The sequence below is a fragment of the Sinocyclocheilus grahami genome, unplaced genomic scaffold (genome assembly GCF_001515645.1).
Source record: "Sinocyclocheilus grahami isolate Dianchi unplaced genomic scaffold, SAMN03320097.WGS_v1.1 scaffold54.1, whole genome shotgun sequence".
Taxonomy (NCBI): domain Eukaryota; kingdom Metazoa; phylum Chordata; class Actinopteri; order Cypriniformes; family Cyprinidae; genus Sinocyclocheilus; species Sinocyclocheilus grahami.
Genome location: NW_015505233.1, coordinates 939,260 through 946,252, shown reverse-complemented (window position 1 = coordinate 946,252; position 6,993 = coordinate 939,260). Strand labels below are relative to the sequence as shown.

The 6,993-nt window shown below is 36.6% G+C and overlaps 1 protein-coding gene across 4 annotated transcripts in view; it reads right to left on the bottom strand.

The window, feature by feature from the left end:
- The window catches only part of LOC107583481 (kinesin-like protein KIF13B), a 57,158-nt gene that overhangs the window by 35,274 nt on the left and 14,891 nt on the right, over positions 1-6,993 (bottom strand). The window lies entirely within an intron of this gene.

The window sequence follows — 6,993 nt, the reverse complement described above, 5'->3', positions numbered from 1 at the left end:
AAAAAAAAAAAAAAAGGAAAAGGGGGGGGGGGGGGGGGGGGGGGGGGGGGTTAAGCTCACCTAGTCTGCATTTATTTGATGAAAAAAATACACAGTAATACTGCAAAATCTCATTACAATTTAAAATAATTTTATATGCTAAATTCAGCTTTGCTGTCATAGAAATAAATGTGATTTTTAATTATATTCAAATAGAAATTTTAAATTGTAAAAATATTTCACAATTTTGGCCACCTGTGCATATAATATTACAGTTTTATTATTTTTCCCTGAAAATATCTGAGCTTGAATTATTCCAGGAAGTTCAGACAAGCTTAAAAAAAAAAGAAAAAAAAGTCTAATTATCCAAATTCTGTGGACCCACTGACTCACAGCTGACCAAAATAGCATGTCATCACCATGAGCGCACTCAAATGGGACTAGGAACCAGCGGCACTACACACAATCACACATCCTGAGTGAGTCCATGTCATCAGTTGTACTTTGCTCAGTGGACCTGAACACAAACAGACTGTCTCTCACTGAGAAAGCCCTGCCGTTTACAGGGTAAATATGCATTTGGAGCCCTGTCTCAAAGTTGTGTTATCTGTAGAAGGCACCTCAATGGCTTTGAACAGCACTCTGTGAACACAATGACCTATATAAGCATTATTGACAGACTGTGGGAGCGTATTGAAGGATCCTAATCGCTCAGAGAGCACTGTGCCTTTCAAGGCCAAATTAATTCAATTCTGTTGTTCTCGGGGTAATTAAAAAACACAAATGCAAAATGCAAAGCTCTGTTGTCCAAACCATAGTGAGCTGCCTAAACAACAAATAGAATTGAGCGAAACATCTATATAAATGAAACATCTACCAAGTATTTTACCCAATATTTGTTTGTGCCATGAACTTTTGAGCACGGAGCTATTAATATATTATTATTTAATATATAAAATATTAATATTTATTATTATTATTCTTATAAAGATTTACAGTTATACTTGTCATTTTGCATGGAAATTTGTCTTGGAATACATGTCAAACAAGTCATAAATAATAATAATAATATTATATATGGGGTCGACCAATATGTGTTTTTCAGGAGTTGAGGCCGATACCGATTATTACAGATCAAGTAGACTGATAACCAATATCTATGCCTGGTGTAAAAATGAAAATTAATGTCAAAATTATCAATAACAAGGGCGCTGACAAAACTTTCTTTAAATGCTTCGAAATATCGGTTTTACAAACGACCGATAACCATAAAAATGCTTAATTAACGGCAAGGCTGATAATAATCAACCCTTAAATATACCCCTAAATGGTTTAGTTTATTTATAGTAATTTAATCTTGTATTTTTATTTGCATATTTACAAATAAAAACATAAGATTAAATTATTACTATAAATAAACTAAACTATTAGTGAAATCAGCTAAAAAGTGGTTTCTATATAAGTCACTAAGAGGTTAAAAGAAATATAAGAGGGCTTGCTTGGTTGATCCAAAATATGAAGAAAAACTTCTTTGCAAGCCAAAAATGTGTGTAAAAGTAAACAGGGTCAATTTCAATTGAAAAACTATTTTAAGAATATCATAACTAAGGACATCTATGATGAGGAATTATTGCCAATTTATACATGCCTTCTGCACATATAACAAAAAACCTATAATGACCATCTTCAGCAATGGCGATCCTTTTTATGATCCCAATCTAGAAAATCTACGTCCATGAGAGCTTATGGAAATCACCGAAGCGTGTACAGCCATGTAGTTTACACAGCGAGCAAACGAACAAGCGAGGGATGCAAAGCTGGGGCAAAATATGCCTGGATTCAGTTCCAACGACCCCGGGCTCAGCTTGTCATTTAAAATCAGGCCATGCCACACTTGTGGTATAATAAGTTGTATGATGACGTCCCCCTGTCACACCACACTGTGAACTGAGAGAGATGTTGGCCCCTGAAGGAAGTGTCAGACTGAGCTTCATCTTGAGTTCCTGGAGGAGGTCTGGCAAACGGGGTGGACAAACACACGTGTGGAGACAGCTGTATATCAGTAACACTAAAAATAACATTTCTGAGTGACAGTCCCTCAATTCTGACATTGAAATAAATGTGGATATTCTAAGAAAATGATCTTGTCTCCATGTTATCTGATTCTCAAAATCTAGCTTTGCTTTCCGTCGCTGCAGGGCATAAACTGCGTGATACAGATAACAGATACTTCAGAGTAAAACAAATCAAATTTCATGCATCATAGGAACATGACGCATGCTTTACAAGACACCTAAAGGACAGATTACTAATTCTTGAGAAGGAGGTCTCTACCAAACCTCCACAGCCAAGGGTGTAGCTTGCAGTAGGTATGCGTGTAATGGCAAATGAGTTCACTGGTTTGTGTGCTACACCCAGACTACTGCTCATGCTCGCAGCTCCCGCCGCCGGCAACTCCTTTCCCAAACACTCGTTACAAGCCCTAGTGACTTTGACCTTGTACTATCTGGCAAAGCCTATACTAACTATACCCCTGGTCACATTTTATCATATCTGATTCGCCAACATGACAAATACAATGATGTACTGTCTGATGGAATGGACAAAGTACTGAAATGAATCATTTCAAACAAATAACACTACTACTCTTTCTAATCTTATCCGTCTTCATCATTCTGAGCACAATTGTATATTCGTTCCAGTAATAAGCTACATGGCTGCTTTTTTGCTCATGCAATGACGTTGATTAAAAATGCCCTCTTAAACAGTCTTCTCTTATTTATGTTGGGCTGAGAATCGAAATCATTTTAGTGAATCGCTTTGTTTGGATGATAGGCGAGAACGAACCAGTGCAAATATATTATTCAGTGATACACCTTTTTTTTTTTTTTTTTTGTGTAAATATATCCGTTTAAATTAATATAGTCACCATAAATGACAAAATACTACTCTGATTGAAGAATATACAGTAATTTGACATGACATAAAAAAAAAACGAATTAAATAAAAAAACAGTTAAAACATTAATAAAATAAAATGAATCAATTAAAAATAAAATAAACAAGTGTTTAGGTATAAGTTGGCAAAATTGAAATGGATGCTTTGTTTATCACTACATAGTTAGCAAAATTAAATGATTAAATCAATTAATATAAAATAAAACGACAATTAAAATAAAAACAATATATAAAATAAAATAATAAAAAGACACAGGTGTTTAGGTACAAGTTGGAGAAAGTAAAATGGGTACTTTATTTATCAGTGCAAAGTGCATAGACTCATGTTTTTGACTGTCCAATGACGGCAGCTATGACAACCCAATGACAACCTAAGGAAAGCTGGCAGCTGCCCCCAAGTTCCCAGTCTGATTTCCAAACATTGCTGGACTAAACCCACAATGCATCACTCTGTGTTGTCCTAACACGGCTGTCCTGTACATCTGAACAGTTTCGAATCGTCCATGAGCCAACTGTACAAATGAAAAATGTGTATGCTGTGCCTGTTTTCCCTACAGGAGACGGAGGCATGTAGTTGCTATTACCCAAAAAATGCCTCAGTGACAGGTGAGACCAATCGCTGAGAGACACTCTAGCTAGAACTGGGATCAGCGCTGCGGTTCTCTCATGATGTCATCGAGTAGCCTCGTGAGTAATCCTGTACATTGCTTTATGACATTGTTTTTGTGGGAGTGAGTCAGAGGCTTCCTGATATGAGGCAGCACTGACTGAGCAGAGTCCTCAGCTGCTGGGGAAGACGCAAACTCTCACTTTCTTTAGCAATTGCACACACAAAAACTAGGGATGCACCGATATGAAAATTTTGGCCGATACCGATAACCGATAATCCTTTATTTTTGAAAGCCGATAACCGATATGTTGGCCGATAAATCTATATCCAAATTTTTATATACTTTTTGAGAGCCTGATTACAAAAAAGGTCTCATCATTAAAAACCACATCCCGAACACTTCAACATAAGCAGCCTAGTTTGAACGGTGTATGTTTTAAAAATAATTTTACTCTCCCATTACCAAATTTAGTCATAAAAAAGTCTTACAAATAAAATAATGCATAAATAATGCAAACAAGTCATTGGACATCATTACACGTGTAAAGAATCAAAATGAATGCGCCATAGATCAATAAAACGGAATAGCCTCTGCACGGACAATAATTAAATGATTTTAATTACTAAACCATATTGCTGATGAAAATAATAATAGAAAAATACAAGTGGTTGTTATTATTAATAATGTATCAATGATTTTGAAAAAGTAACAAATTAATACCACTGTTTTAAACAGCAGCCGTTTGAGCTGCGCGTGCTGAAGCTGAAGAGCTGAATGAACATGGTAAACTGAAGCGTTTTGCTGGCAGCTTATTTAACTCAAGGAAATGCATCCTGAGATTAATATTAATACAACATAAACATAATATTACAACTTATATATGTACAAAATGACGCAGTTATGGCGTGCTATAGTCAGAATGTGTGATCCTGTTGTGGATGCGCTCTTCCCATAACAACGCGCTGAAACACGGCAACTAAACCCAAAGAATTCACAACGTTTTATTATAATAATTTTCTCATTAGAATGTTATATACACGACATTCCCAATCATAGTTATTAATGTTGTGCACTGCTGTTTGAGTTTATCACTGGTAAACTGAAGCGCTCTTTTAACTTAACCAAACGCATTCTATATGAGATAAATCAGATATGCATCATATTTAAACACAATATTACAACGTACAATTGCACAAAAGGCTGCAAACGAACAGCGCGCATCTGAAGTGTCTCTGAAGGAAATAATGCATTATTTATCGGCTTTAAGATATCGGCCAAATTTTCTTATTGGGCCGATACCGATAACAGAAAAAATTAGCATTTATCGGCCGATACCGATATGGTGGCCGATATATCGTGCATCCCTAACAAAAACATTCATTTAGAGAGTGACGGTTTGGCAGCGTGCAGCAAAGACAAGCTCACATAAGACCCTTCCCCCAAACCAGGAAAAATCTTGCAGTTAGGGCTGGACAAACAAGTCAAATACAGAAAAAATAACAACTAACATATTAACAACTAATTCTTTTTAAACTCTACCATTCAAAAGTTTTGGTTTTAATAATAATTGTAAAAAAAAAAAAAAAAAAAACTAATTTAGCAAGAATTCATTTAATTAATCAAAAGTGAATACATTTATAAATGTTAAAGTTTCTGTTTAAAAAAAATATGCTAATCTATAACTTACTATTCATCATCAAAGAATCCTGAAAAAATGCATTATTGTTTCTACATCAATATAAAGCAGCACAACGGTTTTCAACATCGATAATGAAAACGAAAACAATTCCCACACATTGTCAATTAGAGCAAAAGTTGCATGATCTTCATCAGGTATCTGTGATTTAAAGCTGTGATTTTAAAAACTAGTCTTTTGGGAATTTGATTGCAAACTCCATAGTTGCAAACAAAATATCGAACATAAAAAACTGATATATTATCATCTAGCCCTACCCACAGTTACTGCATATAAATCAATTTAGCTCACTGAAATCATGTCAAAATTAATTATTCAAAATTAATGATTAAATGTTTACCATGCTTACAAAAACACGCTGTGGCAAACACTGCCATGAAGGTCATTGGTTTGAAAAATTAGACTTTGTTAGCCACATAATAACAGCAAGTTCATCACAAACGGTCGCTACTTTTAATAGTTGTACTTTTATTATCCAAGGAACTGTCTATAGGGGAGGAGGCTGCTATGAAAGACTGTGTCAACAGTGTCGTCCCTTCCCCCACTCTCTGTATCCCTCCATTGGCACTGCAAACAATGAGGAAATCACCACTCTGGCTTGGTGCTATAATAGTATACAAATGAAACCGAGACCAAAGCACCACAGGCGGAAAATAAAAACCACATTGACACCACCGGAGGAAAAACCCTCCATTTACAGGCTAAAAAGTGGTGGTTGATTCGAGTCTGCAGTCTAGCAAACAAGCCACTGGCCTCAATCTGTCTTTGAACGGCATCAAACACACATTTAATTCCGCCACATTCAATCAGGCTTTCATGCAAACTCAGGGAGCATTCCAGAAACATGCTTGCGATTTCATTTTGAGCTAGTTAATGGATTCACACGATGCCTCATCAGACTACCCTAATATTCCAAATAGGCTTGAGGAAAGCATTTCCTACAGAGAACCATTTAAATCTCTCCTTCGAGAGAGTATCGACCACTCCAAGGCAAAGTGTCGACTCAAGGCCAGGACTGTAAATCCCTATGTCTTTGTCTGCATTCTTGCAGGGGCTGAAGTCTGAGAACAAGGGGGAGGAAGGAATGAACCTTGATTATGGTCCACTGCTGCTTTCTCATGGGTTAGTGACGAACGCTACGGTGACAGCTGTCAGTGCGAGTATGCCAGAGACCGAGAGTTGTGCCAAACGCCATCTAACACCTAGTGGTTGGCGTTCGCATGACGGGATATTCAGAAAGACAACCTGACCGTGCACTCAGACGCACATGAACTACCCTTCAGCTTTTGGGCTCTGAGGTCAAGTCATTTAAAAAAATGTGATTCCGCTTCGGTTGCTTGCAAATACGCAGCCTGTGACTTGGAAAGATGACGTTTTGTACCCTTGACCTAAATTATGATTTACTAGATATGTCCTAATGAATGTATGCACACTGACAGACTTGGCCTCATGCTTGAACTTAATGCTCTTGAGCAGGCTGAGGGCAACAGGATGCACTCTAGGGCATGTCTTCCACATGATGCAGAAATTATTTTTCTAAGCTAAAGACGCCCAACTGTGGCTCAATGTCCTGGTAATTACAGCAATAGTGTAACAAAAAGTGCCCAATTAAACTCAATCAGTAGTGCTCATTAACATTATGTGACACTCATCCAGTCATTTTCACTGATTTGCTGAAATGTAGAGGTTGGTAAGTAGGCATTAGCCATTATAATATTATAGAGAGAATATATCAATTATATATATATAT